The sequence below is a fragment of the Bos taurus genome, chromosome 23, assembly GCF_002263795.3.
Source record: "Bos taurus isolate L1 Dominette 01449 registration number 42190680 breed Hereford chromosome 23, ARS-UCD2.0, whole genome shotgun sequence".
NCBI classification, from domain to species: domain Eukaryota; kingdom Metazoa; phylum Chordata; class Mammalia; order Artiodactyla; family Bovidae; genus Bos; species Bos taurus.
The window spans coordinates 8,028,853-8,047,916 of record NC_037350.1 but is presented as its reverse complement, the minus strand read 5'-3'; the positions used below and the strand labels follow the sequence as shown (position 1 = coordinate 8,047,916).

Here is a 19,064-nt window from a genome sequence, read left to right as displayed (position 1 = left end):
CCTGGGTCGGTGGACAGCACCCCTTCACCATCCTCAGAGGCCTTTGGTGACAAGAATGGTGTCCTCTGGGGGCTGCTGGCAGGCAGGGCCTCACAAGCCTTGCCTGCCTCACTGGGCAGCCTCCGCCTGGGCCTGCTGTGGAGTGAGGGGGCATGGGGGCTGCCTGACAGCAGCCCGGTGACTCTGAAGGTGGCGGAGGCGCTCCAGGGAGAAAGTGGGAGGCAGCAGAAAAGGGAACCCAACCCCTCAAAGCTAATGTAAAGACACATGATTCCATCGAATCCCAGTTATTCTCTGCCAGCCTCCAGCTCCCAACCATGTACAGGCACATAGACCCACTTCACACACTGCACCTAGCACAAAGCACACACCACATACACCCACACACCATGTGCACACTCCAGAGTGCACAAAAGTCCATTCCCTGGCTTTTGGTTAGCACGTACATGCTGCTGCCGGTGCCCAAGCCGTGTCTCTGGTCCAGCCTCCCTCCAAGCTCCAGACTCCTACCTCTGTGACACCACACCTCCTGGTATTTGCACCCTGGGTAACCCCTTGCCCTTGAACTTGGGCTGGCCCCAGCCACATGGTAGAAGTGACGCCATATGGCTTTCAAGGCTGGAGCATGAGAAGACTCACGTCTCCTGCCTAGTATCCTGGGGTGCTCACTCCTGGGACACTCCTTGGAATCCCGCCTCCATGCTTGGAGAGGCCCCGGCGGCAGCCTCAATTCAGCTCCCAGCCCTCACCGCCTGCCCACTGTATGAGGGAGGCACTTTGGACACCCAGCCCTATTGCAATTTCAGAGGACTCCTTGCCCCAGCCACCATCTGACCACAGCCCCCTGGGGGATCCTAAGTTGGCAATGCCCAGAAAAACTGTGGGGGGTCAACTGAAGTTTGAAGCTACTAAGATTTGGATGATTGGCCATAGATCATCAAACACAGGATAAGCCCAAGAGAGACTTAAGTCAGACTTTGGTGGACTTTGGGGGAATCCTGGCCATGCCACTTCCGTGGGTTGTCTTGTGGGGTCACCGTCAAGGGTAAAGTGGGGCTTCTCCTGAAAGGAATCAATAATTGCTCATCCTGGGCACAAATGGATTTGGGCAGAGGAAAGGAAGACATAGGCTAAGTTTTAGACCTGGGATGTTACGGGTAGATTCAGCTGCAGATAACAGAAAATCCTCAAATAGCAGTTGCTCACACTGTAGGTTGTTTCTCTCTTATTTGCATGATGATCAGAGGTAGACGGTTGAGGCTGATTTGGCACTCTAGAATCAGTGGCCCAGGCCCCAGGGTGCTGCTTTGCAAATTTGGGGGATATCTTTCTTATTGTATTCTGTATTTTATTTACCATAGTATACAACATAAAGGGTGCTCCTTGAAGTTGGGCAATGTAGATAGCCCCAAACTTTCTTCTTTCTTGTTGTTAACTGTGTGTGATTTCCAGTCCCAAGTTCTCCACAATATCATGATCCAAAGTTGCTGCTGGAGTGCCAGACATTGCAGCTGCATTCCAACTGTCGGGAGGGAAGAATGATGGCAGTCACACCTTTTTCGCTATAGACACTTGGAAATGATACTACCCACTTATACCCCATTAGCAAGACTTGGTCATATGACCGCATCCAACAGCAAGTAAGGTTGGGAAGTATTGTGGATGGGCACATACCCTGCTGCACATCCCAGCTGTCAGTCCTCTCCCAGCTCAAACTAGACAGCTGGAGACATGCTGGACTCCTCCATCTCATCCCCAGCCACCCTAATCCCGTCACCAAGGCATTCCTCCACCCACTTAGCATTCTCTACCTCTGCCTCCATCAGCCTCTTGTAATCTCATCTGGCAGTCACCTCTGAATGACTTGTCCCCTCCTGTCTTCCCCTTCTCTGCATTGCCACCAGAGCCTCCCACCCTGGCCAGCTTTGGAGTCCTCCAGCTGTTTCTCACTGCCTCCTAGGTAGATAAGAGTTGCAGCCACCTCCCTCACTTCAGCTGCACTGAACTGTTGGGAAGATTCCCCCTCCCACCCCCCCACCCCCACCTCCCCCCCCATCTGCACACCTGCTGCACATCTGGCCCCTTCCAGCAGGTTCTTGACACACGTTATTACTAGTGCTCAGAACCTCCTGTGACAGGGTGAAGCTTCAGCAGAGGAGCCTGAGGCTCGGGGAGGCTAGGACACATGCCCAACATCCCAGAGGCTGAGCTGGATTTGAACCAAAGTTGGCCTTGCTCCAAAGTTGGCGCCATCTCCTCCAGCTGTGCCCTAAGTGGCCGACCTCCGGCGTGTCACACACAGTCCTATTCTCTTGTGTTCACCACACACTCAGCATATACACCATCCTACCCTTGGGGCCTTGTTCTAAGACAGATGCATTTTCATATTCTCAAAGGGAGCTTAACAAAGAATCTTACCCGATTCCCGGAGGGAACCAGCTGCTCTGTCCAGGTAAGTTTTTACATCCCCTGCCTTCACATGTGCTGCCGGGCCCTGTCTGCACCGCAGCTGTATGCTCCCTCCTTCTTGCAAGGCCAGCTCCGTCTCATCTGTGAGGTCTCAGCTTCAATGTCACTTCCCTACAGACTGTAAAATGGTGAGATTTTGGAAAACAGTGTGGCAGTTTTTTAGAAGGTTACATGTGCCACGTGGCCCAGCAGTTCCACTCCTAGGAAGCTACCCGAGAAATGGAAATACACATCCACGTGAAGGCTAGCTGTGAAGTGTTCATAGCTGCTTCATTCATAATAGCCCCCAACTGGAAGCAACCTAAGTATCCATCACCTGTGGAATGAATGGACACAATAGGTCTGTCCATCCCATTGAGTACTATGCACAAAACTACTGCTACATGCTACAACGTGGACCTTCAAAACACGCCAAGTGAAAGAAGCCAGACATGTGAGATCATACATTGCGATTCCATTTATATAAAATCTCCAGAAAAGGCAAATCTAAAGGAACAGAAAGTTGATCAGTGGTTAGTCCAGCTAGTGGAATAGGACTAACTGTATATAGGATTAAAGAATCTTATCAGGTGGATGAAAGTGTTTCATAACTGGATTATAGTGATGGTTGCATGACATTGTAAATTTACTAAATATCATTGACTTGCACATTTGAATTTAATATATCTCAGTAAAGCTGTAAAATAAGATATTTTAAAAAGTCACTTCCCCAGAGCAGCCTTCGCTAACACCTATTCCCCAGTCGTCTTTGCCGTGTCTCATGGCTCATGCTGCATCTCCCTCATGGGCCTGTGTCACGTGGGAACTTTCCGTCTGTGGGGCACTGTGCTTCCTGCAGACTTTCTTCTATAGAAAGGAGCCTGCATAAGGAAGGGCTGAGTCCATTTTGTTTTAAAATATTTGAGATATAATTTATACACCATAAACCTACTCATAGTTTATTGAATTAGTATATTCACAGATAAGTTCAACCATCACCAGTTTTTTAAATTTGGCCATGCGGCATGTGGGGTCTTAGTTCTCTGACTGGGAACTGAACCTATGCCCCTTGTACTGGAAGTGCAGTCTTAACTGCTGGATCACCAGGGAAGTCCCCCACAACAACTCAATTTTATAACACCTCGTAAAGCCCCATACCCTTCAGTTACCACCTCCTAACCATCACTTTATGGGAAATAGATGGGGAAACAGTGGAAACAGTGTCAGACTTTATTTTTGGGGGATCCAAAATCACTGCAGATGGTGACTGCAGCCATGAAATTAAAAGACCCCTTACTCCTTGGAAGGAAAGTTATGACCAACCTAGACAGCATATTCAAAAGCAGAGACATTACTTTGACAACAAAGGTTCGTCTAGTCAAGGCTATGGTTTTTCCTGTGGTCATGTATGGATGTGAGAGTTGGACTGTGAAGAAAGCTGAGCACCGAAGAATTGATGCTCTTGACTGTGTGGTGTTGGAGAAGACTCTGGAGAGTCCCTTGGACTGCAAGGAGATCCAACCAGTCCATTCTGAAGGAGATCAGCCCTGGGATTTCTTTGGAAGGAATGATGCTAAAGCTGAAACTCCAGTTCTTTGGCCACCTCATGCAAAGAGTTGACTCATTGGAAAAGACTCTGATGCTGGGAGGGATTGAGCGCAGGAGGAGATGATGATGACAGAGGATGAGATGGCTGGAGTGCATCACTGACTCGATGGACGTGAGTCTGGGTGGACTCCAGGAATTGGTGATGGACAGGGAGGCCTGGCGTGCTGCGATTCATGGGGTCGCAAAGAGTCGGACACGACTGCGTGACTGAACTGAACTGAACCCTTTACTCAGCCCCCTCCCCTGCAAGTCACTAATCTTTGTCTTTATTATAGATTTCCCTACTCTGGACATGTCATGAGTCACAATATGTGGTATTTTGTGCTTGACTTCCCTCACTTTTTAACATGGTGTTTTTAAGTTTCATCCATGTTGTAGCATGCAACAGTACTTCAGTCCTTCTTATGGCTGAACGTGATTCCATTGTATGGACACTACATTTTGTTTATCCATTCATCGGACATTTTCCCCCCACCTTTTGGCTAGTGTGAATAATGCTGCTATAAATATTCATATGCAAGTTTTTATGTGGATGTATGCTTTCATTTCTCTCATATACCTGGGAGTGGAACTGCTGGGTCACAAGGCGACTATGTTTAGCTCTTTATGCTCGACTGCTTTCCAAAGCGGCTGTACCATTTCACGTTCCCAGAACAAATGTCTGAGGGTTTAGTCTCTCCACATCCTCACCAACACTTGTTATCTGAGTTTTAGATGATAACTCTCCTAGTGGGTGCGACATGATATCTTACTGTAGTTTTGATTTGCATTTCCTGATGACTAAGGATGTCAAGTGTCTTTTTAATGTGTTTATTAGCTATTATATATCTTCCTTGGAAAAATTTCTATTCAGATCTTTTATCCATTTTTAAACTGGTTTGTCTCTTTTAATTAATGAGTTATAAGAGTTTAAAAAACCTTTTTGCTGTGCCAAGTCTTCGTTGCTGTGCACGGGTTTTGTCTAACTATGGCAAGCAGGGGTTACCCTCTAGTTGCAGTGTGTGGGCTTCTCGTTGCAGTGGCTTCTCTTGTCATGGAGCACCGGCTCAGTTGTTCCAAGGCACTGGGGTCCTTCCGGACCAGCAATTGAACCCACATCCCCCTCATTGGCAGGCAGACTCCCAACCACTGGCCCACCGGGGAAATCCTGTAAGAGTTCTTTTAGATACCAGTCCTCTCTGGAGGCCTGATTTGGAAATACTTTGCCCTGTTTTGGGGCTTGTCTTCTCGCCTTCTCGATAGTGTCTTCTGAAGCACGCACGTTTTACCCTTGTCATGACGTCCAATTCATTCTCCCTTTTGTTACTTGTGCTTTAGGTGTCACAGCTAAGAATCCATCGTCAAATCTGACATTATGAAGATCTATTCCCGGTTCCCTTCCGAGAACTTTATAGTTTTAGCTTTTATGTTTAGTTCTTTGTTCCATTTCACGTTACTGACGTGACTTAATGATGTTGGGTGAGGGCCCAGCTTTGTACTTTGCATATGGCTCTCCAGTTATCCCATCACTGCTTGTTGAAAATACTATTCTTTCCCCCCATTGAATGGTCCTTTTACCCTTGTTGAAACCACTTGACCAGGGACACGATTTTACTTCTGGACTCTCAATTCTTTTCCATTGATCATATGTGTATCCTTAAGTCACACTGTTTCAGAGTTTGTTGCTTTTCTTCACTACATTGCCTGCAGTATGGTGGATCAAATATCTGTGGGATGTTCAAAGCCCAGCAATCAAATACCACCAGGAACACACCTGTAACAAAACATTTAGGCTTAGTTTGCTGCAGCAAAGGAGAACATACCTACCAAAGATTCCCCAGAGTGTCTGGAGGGAAGAGTTCTGAGAGGGGCGTCTTAGAGGTTGGTGCTGAGTGATTTGGAGGAGAAGTTGGGGAAGCAGAGGCTAATCTGGGGCTGGCACTGCCTAGAAGGGAGGCTATTCATGCTGGGGTCTTAGTTTTTATCTGGGAGGTGGGAGAGTTAAAATAGGGAGTACAGCTGTCCCTCTAAGAGCCTGGCCCCGTGGCCTTGTCTGGGTGCTCCCTGATCATGGTCTTGGTTCCTTTGGAAACTTCTTGACTGATGGTCAGTAGGGCTGTTTTTGACTTTCCGGAAGTTAACAAATGGTCCCTGCTAAGGAAGAACTAGATAGCAGGCCAAGACGGACCCTGCCTATCCTATGACGCCCACTCTGATGTTTGCTTTAGGGGCCAACCCAGTAATAAGGTGCATGTGGGGATAGCAGGAGGTACCCTCAGTGTATGATGGCCAGAGCCTGGGCCACTGACTTACCATGTCGCTTGGCCAGTTATTCTGCCTCCTTGGGCCTCGGTTTCCTCATCTGTGATATAAGGAGATCGGACGAGACAGTGCCTGGGCCACCTCCTAGTTTCTTATCCATGGTCTAGTTGTAGTCCTGGGCTATTTCAGAGAGAAGGAAATCTCTGCTGATAAACCTCCCTATTTCACCAGTGCCCCCACACCAGCACATGTGCATGCGTGCGCGCGCACACACACACACACACACACACACACACACATTCTGACTCATCTGGCCCCAAGCCCCTAATCCAGTCTTTTAGCTCAGCATCTCCCAGACATTTGGATTTGATACACTGGCAAAATTTTCCAAAAACACCTATTTTGAGGATCCACATATGGTTGCCAATATTCTATTCTGTCAAATAGGACATTAAAAATCACAAGTACTACCACCTGTTGCAAGCCCTGTGTCATAAAAGAATAATAGAAGATCAATTAAAATACAGGCTAACACTCTCAAATTGCCCACATTCTCCTCATTCTTGGATGACAGAAAAAACTGCTGGAATGAACAATTCTGATCCTTATCTGGGTTTGGGAATGGCTACTTTATCTTATAATGGCTTTAGCTTTCATTAAAATGCAAATAGTGTGGGAGAGCCAGCCTCAATAGTCCATAAAGCAGTGGTGGCTTCTAGGATAGGGGTGGGAGGTTGGCAGGTGAAAATGGGGCTGTGAAGTACTCAAGATGGGGCTTTGAACACCAGGTCTCTGGCAGCTCCAGTGACCTGAGAGGGAAGGACCAGCACCCAGGTTCCTGGGCACATCTTAAAGGCCTCTCTAAATGTGAGGCTGGAAATACCATCCTGGGAGAAGGGATTGGGAACTGGTGCTAATCAAATGAAAGCAGAACTAGACAGTCTCCTTGACCATGAAGCTGAGCCCTCTTAATGCCTCCTCAGTTGCCACCTACTACTTCCAGTCATTTCCACCTCCAGTGTTTGCCCAAAGCCTGTGTGTGTGTGTGTGTGTGTGTGTGTGTGTGTGTGTGTGTGATTTCAACAATTGCCATAAGTGTTTTTTGTGGAAGGCTGTAGGAAGTGGAGAGTAAATAGTCCACCCCCAGAACAGTGTTGTGCTACTTTTTTTTAAACTCTTGTATCGCAGAATAATACACAGTATCCATGGGTTCACTCTGGACTGTGAGGAACTGCATCCAACGAGGGGATTCCTCCCATACCCCAGGTCCATTCTCCCAGCACCAAATGTGCACTGTGCTACTGTTTCTTTAAAAAGTACACCCACGTTGCCAGAGGGAACCAATCAGCAGGTGGGGGAGGAGCTACTTGGGGGCCTGACCACCAATCACAGCCATTAAGAGCCTGGTGGGGGGACACCCCAAGAGTGACAGCCTCCTGAGGGAGCCTGGGCAAACCTGCTTAAAGGGACAGTGTCCCAGATGGGTTGCTTGCGTGCTATCAAACTCCAGAGTCCCTGAACTGACCAATGCATTCTCAGAGTGACTGCTGTCCCCACCTTCCCACAAGATGATAATTTGCTGGGAAAGACGAGTGATTTATCTGTCTAATTGGGCTTTTATTTGCATTTTAAATCATGCTCTTTTGCTAAACTAATGGACCCCCTATTTATAGATGACTCCAACACAAAGTGACTACTAATTACTACAATTAATATCACGTTAAGGGCTTGCCAGCCAACTTCACAGCAACTTGTATCGCCTACTCATTTTCAATTAAGGCACATTGACAGGGAGAATACGTGGTTATTAAGAGTGGGCCCTGGGGTGTAATTACTGCTCACAAGGTCATTAAGCGACTCCCCTGCAGAGCTGGCGCCTTGGGGCCTGGGGCCTGGGGGTCTAGATCCGTGTCCCACCAGGGCCCGGGAAGCCTCAGTCCCCCCAGGTCGCTGGCTGACGGGGGCTGGCTCTGAGCTGTCTGGAGGTGGAGTAGCTGGTGTGTGGATGGCGTGGGGCTGGGATGGCAGAGTCAGGCAGGGAGGCTGGAGGGGATGATCCGCCCTCTCTTGAAGACAGCAGTTTGTGGCAGCCCCCAGAGAGCCGACAGAACTGCAGTCCTCCTGGAGCAGCTTTCAGCAAGTGTCTGTGAAAGCATCGTTGGGGACAGGCAGGAAGTCCGCAGCAGGGCCACAGGGGTGAGGGGAGGCGAGGCCAGGAAGAAGACAGCTGCCCAGCACTGTGTGGGGGCGGGCCAGAGAGCCTGGGAGGGTGAGTGAGCTCTGTGCCCCATATGTTGGGGAAGAGTCCCTTCTGACTATGAGGAGGTGAGGGAACTCTGTGGCCGAACAGGAAAAGGATTAGCAGGGGTGGGTGGCCGTGGCAGAAGCCAGGGGGAGTGGGCACCTCAAGGGGGTGCTCTGTAGCTGACTGTCCCCCAATTCCTCTCTACACAGCGGCCATGGCTGACCTGCCAGGGTTAAGGTGCAGTGGGAAGGCTCAGGGGCCCGGTCTCTACTTTCCCAGGGGCCAAACCCAGGCCAAGCCACCTGTGCACTCAGGGCCAAGGCTTGTGGCTGGACTGGGGACCTGTGACAGGAAGCCCTGGCAGTGGTACGCTGGAGTCGCCCCTGAGAGCCAACGGGGGTAGGGGAGCTCACCCCATTCAGCTTTCAGGGACTTATTCAAGGTTTAGCATTGACATGGTGGAGGATTTAGACCAGGGAAATCTGCAGATGCTACAGCTTGGAGAACTGGCTGTTAGATATTTACCTGCTAAGCCAGCTAAGCCTGCTGGGGGGCTGTGCCCTGGGCACTGCAGTGCAAGGCCTTCTTCGAGTTACATCCTCAGCGTTCGGGCCCGTGTACATGTAGTGTTTCCTCAGCTGAGTTCAACGGGGCCCCGCTGCACTGACAAATCCTCCCCAGGCTCTGTCCTCCTTGCCCCTTCCACCCCTGCTGCCTCTCTCCTGGGCACCCCTGCCCTTTCTAAATCGTCTCTCACAGCTTCCCGTCCTGCCCCTGCTCTCTTCAGTGACAGTGTCGGTGGAGGGAAGGGAGGCAGGCAGGGGCCATGTCAGAATCAGGTTGGCCTGCACAGAAGCAGTGCTGGCTTACATGAAAGAGGCATGTTCCCTCTTGCCTTCATGCGGCCTGGTGGTCTCGGCCTGGTTCTGGATGGTGCCATGGCATCTGGAGCCAGTCGCACAGCGTGCCTTCTGCCAAGTGGGCAGAGGCAGCAGCCGTGGCTTGTGTGCCTTCAGGCAGGGCAGGGGCAAGCTCATCCCTTTGAGGCCCTTCCTGGAACCCTGGCCTGGCAACTGTCCCAGGGTGGCTGAGGGACACCATGCGTCAGGACGATGGACGTTGGTGAGGAGGGCAAGGGCTCCCGGCCATAGCTGCTGCCAGCTCATGCCCCACCATTGCTGCTACTGGGGGATGTGCAGAAGTGGCTCAGAATCCAGGAGTCTGGGGAGCCCGGACCGGCCACCAAGCCTCTCCCTGCTTCCAGGCCCGGGACTCAGCATTCTCACCTTGGAGCTGGGCAGCCTCCTCCAACAGCACAGGGGTGCACGGCTGAGACGTGGCAGGAGCTGGCCACACGGCCCCCAGGACGCTCCCGTGGTGGGGCAGGGAGGAGATCGGGAAGGAGCCATGGGCCTTAGACGGAGAAACCAAGTGTGGGAGGGTGGCATGCGGCAAGGTCAGGGACGGCATCAAGGGCATTTCAGACTGACTAGCAGCAGAGGTCAAAGAGGGCAGGGGGTGTCTGAGTGAGGCTGGCAGTTAGGTGCGACCAGAAGCGTGGGCTGGGCGGGGAGCCAGGTGGACCAGGGAGGTTAGGGAGCCCACGTGAAGGTTCAGGGTTCCAAGAGTACCTGTTTTGTGTCAAGCATTTTGCTTGGAGTTGGAAATGCCCAGTCATGTTTTTTCCCTCACCTAGACTGGTTCCAAATAGGAAAAGGAGTACATCAAGGCTATATATTGTCACCCTGCTTATTTAACTTTTATGCAGAGTACATCATGAGAAACGCTGGGCTGGAAGAAGCACAAGCTGGAATCAAGATTGCTGGGAGAAATATCAATAACCTCAGATATGCAGATGACACCACCCTTATGGCAGAAATTGAAGAGGAACTAAAAAGCCTATTCATGAAAGTGAAAGAGGAGAGTGAAAAAGTTGGCTTAAAGCTCAACATTCAGAAAATGAAGATCATGGCATCTGGTCCCATCACTTCATGGGAAATAAATAGGGAAACAGTGGAAACAGTGTCAGACTTTATTTTTTGGGGCTCCAAAATCACTGCAGATGGTGATTGCAGCCATGAAATTAAAAGATGCTTACTCCTTGGAAGGAAAGTTATGACCAACCTAGATAGCATATTCAAAAGCAGAGATATTACTTTGCCAACAAAGGTCCATCTAGTCAAGGCTATGGTTTTTCCAGTGGTCATGTATGGATGTGAGAGTTGGACTGTGAAGAAAGCTGAGCACCGAAGAATTGATGCTTTTGAACTGTGGTGTTGGAGAAGACTCTTGAGAGTCCCTTGGACTGCAAGGAGATCCAACCAGTCCATCCTAAAGCAGATCAGTCCTGGGATTTCTTTGGAAGGGCTGATGCTGACGCTGAAACTCCAATACTTTGGCCACCTCATGAGAAGAGTTGATTCATTGGAAAAGACCCTGATGCTGGGAGGGATTGGGGGCAGGAGGAGAAAGGGACGACAGAGGATGAGATGGCTGGATGGCATGATTGACTCGATGGACATGGGTTTGGGTGGACTCCGGGAATTGGTGATGGACAGGGAGGCCTGGCGTGCTGAGATTCATGGGGTCGCAGAGTCGGACACGACTGAGCCACTGAACTGAACTGAGTTCCTCTGAGAGGAGTTTCTCCCCATTTCACAGTGGAGGCTAGTGAGGCCCTGAGGGAAGGGCCCTGTTAGGAAGAGCTGCCAAGCCGGGGTTGAGGGTGGGGGTGCGGGGGCTGCCACTTACTCACTGCCAAGAAGTCACCTTTGTGCTGGGCTCAGGGGCTGGGAAGTACCGGGAGGGCCATACAGGGCCCAGAGCGCTGTCCTTAGCCCTGGGATTCCCATCCCTGCAGAGCCCGGAAAGGTCCAGCCCATCCCCACGCACTCAGGTTCCACCCTTCAGCTGCTGCCCCCAACCCCGCCCCCCCGACCCCGCCTCCTGTGTAACTGTGGGGAGGCTCCCTGGGGCACCCACTGCCCTTTGGCCTCCCCCGACCTCCAGCAGTTAAAACCTGTGCCTCCGGGTACCTCCTCCTCCCACCTCCTGGCTCAACTCAGGGTTCAGAAGGCTGTCAGAAGGGGAGGCTGTCAGAAGGGGAGGCTGCCGGTGCTGTGCCTCCATCCCTGGGTCCTATCCTGTGCTCCTTGGCGTGGTCTAGAACTGAGAGGGGTGTGGGTGAGGAACAGGATGCTGCTACCCACAGTGGGGAGAGAGCATACGGTATACACTAAATTAATGTTAGTCAATGCTCTTCCCCATCAAAACACAAAGAGCTTTGAGAGAATTTCTGGTTATTCATAAAACTCTGTGAATATCTTCTTTTATGAGAGTTTAAGCAAATGAAAGATTAATTTCCCCCCAAATTTCATGCGCTATGAAGCTGAATATGTTTAGATACACAGTTTTGAGGCCCAGAGGTTCTGACTGCCATGCTGGAGCAGATCCACGTGCCTGTGTTCTGGAAGGGAGGAGACGGCGTGGGTCACCTCTTTCCGGGCTGGGCGTGGTGGTCACACCCCCTGCCACACCTGGCCTCTCCCACTTGCTGATTCTGCTCCACCAGAAAGTGGCACGTCCACTCCACCCCTGGGTCCTTCCTCCTCCCTTGATCAGGGCTCCTGATCTCACTCTGGTCCTCTCTGCGTCTGGCTGCTGGGCCTGCCTCATGGCCCATTGTCTTGGCCAAACCCTCACCTCCGCCAAGTCATCTCATCAGATTTCTTCTGCCAGCCCCGCCCCTAGAGCAGCTGGGCACCGCTGAGACCAACTACATGCACCAACAGGTCAGGCAGGCTCCTAGTTAGCCTCTAGCTAGCACCTAGGCAGAGTCTAGATAGTCCCCTCTAATCCTCAGAGCCTTCCCACTTCACAGATGATGAGCAGCAGAGAAGAGGACCCTGACCTCCTGTCCATATCGCCCTCTTCACCCTCTCCTTCCGGAGGCCTTGGCTTCCCAATGGGAACACCACCCTCGCTTCTGTGAAAACCTTAGACACAGGGGAGACCTGACTGTTGACCTCCCAGGGACCCTGCAGCAGCTGAGGGATGCTCCCTGTTTCCTTTGCCCAGACTGCTCCCAACCCCCGCACCCCACACAGCCCCCTCCTCCTCAAGAGCCAGGGAGGCTCTGACCCCAGGAGGAACTGTCCGCCGCCTCTGCCCTGCCCTGCTGGGCTTTGGCTGTAGTTCTTTTGATCCACACATAGCCATCAGACATAACGATAGCTTACGGTGGATGGTGCCGGTATTCATGGCCTCCAAAGGAGAAAACTTCACTCCAGTATTCAAAAGACATGGGTCTCAGTTGCTCAGAGCTTTGTGTAACAAAGTTTAAAGAAAACGATAGAGAAAGCCGTCGGCAAAAGGCACTGGAAGTGGGTAGGAGAGTACCCACCCTCACGAGTTTAAGCGGGCCTCTAGACTTCTCAACTGGCTGCTGAGAATAGACGAAAAGAATACCTCAAGTCTCCGCCCATATCAGCCTGAAGGCTCCCGATCTTGTCTGATCCCAGAAAAAAATACCTCAAGGTTGGGAGAGCTCCACCAGACCCTTTCCCAAGGCATAAATCCCAAGATAACTTCAACACAAGGTGAGCCAGGGAGCACAGGTTCTGGGCAAGGACTCTGGGCTGGATATACTGTTGCTGTGCAATTAGAGGTACAAGTCTAGAGAAACAAGTTCCCAGGCAAGATATGTTACAATTATAACCATTAACATAGTAAGACATTGTCTCCCTGTGTAATTATCAGCTCCGGACCTAAAGCAAGGCCAGTTTTGGGGCAAGATACACTGTTGTATGAGGGAAGCATGAGCAAGAATGTTCACCTTCTTCAAGGGACCTGGGCTCCCTGCCTAAGCTGCTTCTCTCAATAATATTCATTTTGTCCCTGACCCTCCCAGCTGGACCCTCAGGTCTAGGCAGGTAGGGGCTTGCCTGTCTTATTCACAGATGGGTCCTTGAATGCGGCCCATAAATATTTGTTCAGCGAATGATTATGAGAGAATGTTTCCTATCACTGTTTATACCAGTGAGGAACTAAAGCAGTTCGTCCCCTCCCCAGCTCCTCAAGTCTTCCAGCTTCGGCCCTGGGCACCCCGTTTTCCATCCTGGGCTCCTTTTCTGTCTCCATCTGTGTTTGGCCCGAGAGGTCCTTGTCTCTCTTGGTTCACTTCATCCCATGAAGCCCATCGTTTGTCGTGGGGCAGCTGTGTCTCCTCCTTCCCACACTTGCGCTCATGTGCAGGGTTCTTAACAAGCCCCTCAGGCTGGTTCCAGAGGAAAGAAGACTGCCCACTGGAATACAAGCTCTCAAGCCTGGGCAGCAGGGACTTCTCAGGACAGGCGCTCCCAGCGGCAGCACTCAGTTTCACCTTGCCATCGGTTGACTAATCCCACCCCGTCTCCCCTCTCGGCATCTGAGTCATTGAGACTGGACTTCATGGGCTCTACCCACCAAGCCTTGCAAAGAGTCAAAAGTCCCTCATTTTCTGAAAGACGGAACTTGCTGGGCAGACTCACAGCAGTGCCCCGGGATGGACCCCAGATCACCGCCTCCACCTGGCTCTAAGGAAGCTGCTGCTGCTACTGCTGCTAAGTCACTTCAGTCGTCCCACTCTGTGTGACCCCATAGACTAGGGGTGGGAATTTTCTGGAGTCCCCCTGATGGTTAAGTCACAGCATGGAAAGCTATCCTTGCCTCCCCAACCAGAGTGAGCGTGTCTGTGATGAGTCAGAGCTTTGGCGGGTGTGACCTCCTGCGAAAAGCCCACGTTGTGGGGGGCACAGGCCTCCAGAGATGGGTGGGAGCTGCTTGCCCTCTACAAATCCCTTGATCAACCAAGAGGCTGCTGTTTCCCACCCCACCCCACCCCCCACCCCACCTCACTAGCCTCAAAGCCTCTCAACCAGTTTCCCCATGTGGAGCCAGGAGCCAGAAGGCTGTGTGGACCAAGTTCGGGGTGGCAGCAGGGAGGGCTAGCCAAGGAGACCTCCTAGATGCCCAGGCCCAGCGCCGGGCCTGAAAGGCGGCCCAGAAGAAAGCAAAGGCTGCTTTTCACACCTCCCTCTTCCTTCTCCTGTTTCCTGGTAGCCAGAGACACCGTTCTTTTGTCCCTGGAGACAGCCTCACGCTAGGCGGGTGCCTGGAGGGCTGCACGGCACAGGCCGGAACTCTGCCAAGCTCCGGGACCGGATGCCCGTCTCTCTCATCTCTCTCTTGGCATGCTTGCACCCAGCCTTCTCCACCAGACATGGCCTTTCCCGCCTCAGACGGGCTCCGCCCTGCGTCCCCTCCCACGCTGAAGGCAGCTCCCCGAGCAGCCACGTTCCTGGGCTAGCAAACACCTGCAAGTCCTACGTGCCCCCTCCTCACTCCAAGCCTAAGGGCTCTGTCTCTGGAATCTCGTTCCCTCCCCGCCGTTCCCCTGGCTCATGCCTCTGTCACCCCTGCCTTTCTAACAGCAGTCGTCTGCTCTTTGCCCCCAGCCCAGCTGGTGCCCCTGCAGGTCCAGGGCTCTTCTCCAGCCCACCTCTGCCCCGGGGCCCCTGGTCTGGCCCAGCCTCCTCTCCAGCTGAATGCCCTCAGGTTTCTTGGCTGTCCTTTGCCACCCTCACTTGCTCCTGTCCATCTTGAGATCTTGGCTCCGACACCTTTGCCTCCTGGAAGCTCTCCCTGCCCTTCGCCTCTCCACAGTGGGCTTTCCATTTGGGCTCCTATTTGCTTCGCAACCCCCCAGGCTGCCCCGGCCTGCACCTCACTACACCATGCTGCCCACTCCGTGCTGGCAGAGGCCACATCCATCTTGCTTTCTGCCAGTCAACACTTTAGGGGCCAGCGGGAAAGCTGGTGAAGCCACGATCCTGCCCTCAATATGAGGACCCATGTGAGATGGAGGATGAGACAGGGAGGCAGCTATGCTAGGGCACAGCTGGCTGGGGTGCTAGCCTGCACCCCAAGGCCCTACCTACCTCAGTGACAGAACAGAGCGATGTCTCATGAGCTGATTCCAGCTGATGAGCTGTAAGCTGAAGGCGCTAGACCTAAAAAAGGCCTGGTCTGCCCATTAGGCCTTTTGTCCCTCCTCTCTGGGCATGGTACCTAGTGGAGCATCAGCATCTTGTAACCACAAGGATGGAGGTGACCCACAGAGGTTGGCAGAAAGATGGGCAACATCCCAGTGGCCTGGGCCCCAAGCTTGCCAGTGTCCACAATTCTTCTCCCAGTGGACAGGGGGGCTGTGCCTGGGCCACTGGCCAAGACCCTTGGGGAGACTCCTTTGCCCCTCTCAATGTCCTGGCTGCCCACTGGGGTCGGACCTGTAGGCACCTCTTCTCCCTGTCCTTGTGCCATCCCCTTGCACAGGAGACCCCACTCCAGGCATGCTCCTGGGCTGAGTGCCCAGTTGGGGTATTCCCAGGCTCTTACAGCCTTTTAAAATTTTATGCTTTAATCCTCCATCCGAGCTGAGGTCCTGCTAGCCCCTGGAGGAGGTGGGTGATATGTGACCTGATCTCCAACTCTGGCCCATCTGGCTCCCCTGCCCATCGGGGTTGCGGCTGCTAGAGACCCCCATTACTGTCCTGCTACCCCTGGCGGTTCACTAGGAGGCCCTGAGGAGGCATTTCACTGACCCAACCGCTGGGGATGATCTGGACATTGAGGCTGGGTCTGGGGAGCGGCCTTCAGGCCCACCTCTCTGCCCCAAGGCCCAGATGGGCATGTTTGGCATACCCACTGTGGGCCTGGGGCCCAAGACAGTCTTGCAAGACCCGGGACTCTCAGCCCATAGCCATTTGTGGGCCCGGTCAGTACCAGCACTTCACTCGTTTCTCAACACTAACAACCATGTAAATGTCTTGAAAAGCACCGGGGACTCTGGTGGCCACAGCGGTCTCTTGGAGGTAGAAGGACCAGTTCCCTGATGACCTTGGCTGATGAGGCAGAGCCACCACTTGTCACCAACACAGGGAAAACGAAATTTCTTTATTTGGTCTATAGCTTTAAAAAAAAACTGCGCAAATCCCCAATCTGAAAAAGTTCAGTCCCATTCAACATGGGAGAGTCTCCAGGCCCAGATGTGGCCTCTCCGTCCCCAGGGAGGGGCTCTTTGCTTTTCTGGATACAGGCTTGTGGCTCCTTCTGGCCATCAGAGCTAACTGTAGCCTCCACGTGGGGTCCAACCCACCATCCACGCTGGAGGAACCCCCGCCCTGGGTACCTCTGCAGTCAAAGAGCTTCTGGGTCCAGCCTATCGCACGTGCGGACCAGGGCAGATCAAGAAAACAGACTCAGTGACCCCCTCGGCCTGCAGGAAAGATGGCCCAGGGACAGGGCTGTGCCCAGGTGACCATGGGGCTGCCCGCCTTTGCTTTTGGCTTCTTCAGCTGGTAACGTGTGCCCTGCTCTGGGGCTGAGCCCTGGAGAGGGCCTTCTCTCTCCCTCCTTCTCTTTCCCAGAGGGCCCTGGGCAGGCAGTGCCGGCTTTGCGCCTTTCCTTTTCCGCCTGGACCTCACTTAAGTAAAAATTCCATAGTCCAGCTCACTGGGCCTGGCCCTCAGCACACTACTGGGGGTGATTAAGGAGGTTAGACACTCTTCTTTCAGAATCCAAACCTAGTTGTTAACTCCTGGAAGGACGGCTTATACACTGCTCAGAACCAGGAGCTGGTGACTACTTCCTTGGCCTCTTTCACTGTTTCTGGGACAAATCAGAACAGGAAGAAGTGGAACACTCCCACATCTCATCCCTGCGGCAGTGCCGGTCCACCCCTCCAGCTGCGTTTTACTCCTGGATTTGCTCCTTGGCTCTTAGGTGGGGTTTTTTTTTTGGCATGAAAACTGGCTAGCCCACCAGAGTAGCTGATAGCCCCCTAGTCCCACAAGACCCCAAAGCCCCATTCTACTCCGAAACCACCCGCATCCCAGTTCTTGTGTATATTTTTCCCCCCAAGAAGTTGGGGCTGCTGCTGCTGCTAAGTCACTTCAGTCGTGTCCGACTCTGTGCGACCCCATAGACAGCAGCCCACCAGGCTCCCCCGTCCCTGGGATTCTCCAGGCAAGAACGCAGGAGTGGGTTGCCATTTCTTTCTCCAATGCATGAAAGTGAAAAGTGAAAGTGAAGTTACTCAGTCGTGTCTGACTCTTTGCAACCCCATGGATTGCAGCCTACCAGGCTCCTCCACCCATGGGATTTTCCAGGCAAGGGTACTGGAGTGGGGTGCCACTGCCTTCTCCAAAGTTGAGGCTAGTGGGATGCAAGTTCTCTGTTAGAGGCCAAAGCATCTCTGGCCAACAAGATCAAGTTCAGGGCCAGGCCACGATCTGGAGGAGCCTGGCTCCACAGACTTGACCTGACGCAGGGCCCTGCCATCAGCTCCTCTCCATCCCTCCAAGCTGTTCATCCAGGAACAGGGCTTTCGTCCCCTTCCTGACTCTACTGTGCTTTCTGCCAGCAGAGGGGCCCAGAGGTACCACTGTCACTCCTGCACGCTCCCCCGTCAGGATCCCGGGTGCTGCAGACAAGTTTCTGCTGTGGCAGCTCTTTGGGGCTAACTGCCAGCCCTCCATCCCCTTGGCTTTACTTACTCGAACTTCCTCAGCATACATATCCTCAGAAACTAGAACTGCAGTGATGTAAACCTTGGAATCTCTAATAACTGATCCTTACAAAATGGCATTTCTCCAAACCTTGGCAACCAGATATCCCAACTTGGATTTCATTACCCCTCACTTATGAGCCAGACTACCAGGCAGGATCAGTTCCCAAGGGGGTCCCCTCATTTGAAGGCCTTCCGTGTGGACATTCCTGCCTGGAAAATCCCCTCCCCCTAGACCATCCATGGAGGGTTGCTTGAGACCCTTGACTAGGTCTTCTCTGTTCGATGGGGGTCCAGGGGCTGCCAGGGAGGCTCAGAAGTGGATACACAGACCTGCGTGGCTCTGTCGGTCTCAGGTGGTGTGTCCCAGTTCCCACCGTCTGGGACAGTGGTCCTCCTTCCTGTGCTGCTCCCACCGGCCGACTTTGGCCCCCTGACTTCCTGCCATCTGTGAATTCACAAACAATGTCTGGAACGAACTAGATCTCAGCTGACCTTAAGGAGACCAGAAAATCCTAAGACGTAGGAAAATGAAGACAGCCTGGAACTCCAGGAAACACAAGAGAGGGTGGGGCTTTCCCAGCCACTGACATTTCTGCTGGTCAGGGACACGCTCGATGATCATCGTTTCTGAGATTTCTCAGGCACCTTCTGTTGTTTGTTGCCCCACTGTCGTTGGCAGAGAGGCATTGGAAATGGACTTGTTGAGACTTCCCTGGTGGTCCAGTGGCCGGGACTCTGCATTCCTGAGGCAGGGTGCCCGGGTTTGATCCCTGATCGGGATGTTGGATCCTACATAGCACAACCAAGAGTTCACATGCCGCAACTAAAGACCCCACGTACCACAACTAGGACCCAGTGCAGTCAAATATTTATTAATAAATATTTTTTGTTAAAATAGAAAATAGATTTGTTGCC

At 52.4% G+C, this 19,064-nt stretch overlaps 1 long non-coding RNA gene across 5 annotated transcripts; it reads right to left on the bottom strand.

Moving 5' to 3' along the window:
- Window positions 1-1,315: 1,315 nt before the first annotated feature.
- On the bottom strand, window positions 1,316-14,417 carry LOC112443824 (uncharacterized). 5 transcript variants are annotated; one of them, XR_009492508.1, is made up of 4 exons: window positions 10,174-14,417; window positions 6,349-9,955; window positions 2,419-5,809; window positions 1,316-1,522 (listed from the first exon to the last, which is right to left on the bottom strand). It is a non-coding gene; the product is annotated as an uncharacterized lncRNA (long non-coding RNA). The 5 variants fall into 5 exon arrangements; XR_009492507.1 differs by having other exon boundaries at window positions 1,321-1,522; window positions 6,349-6,477; window positions 8,140-14,416; XR_009492509.1 differs by having other exon boundaries at window positions 1,321-1,522; window positions 6,349-6,477; window positions 9,068-14,416.
- Between the last annotated feature and the right edge of the window lie 4,647 nt (window positions 14,418-19,064).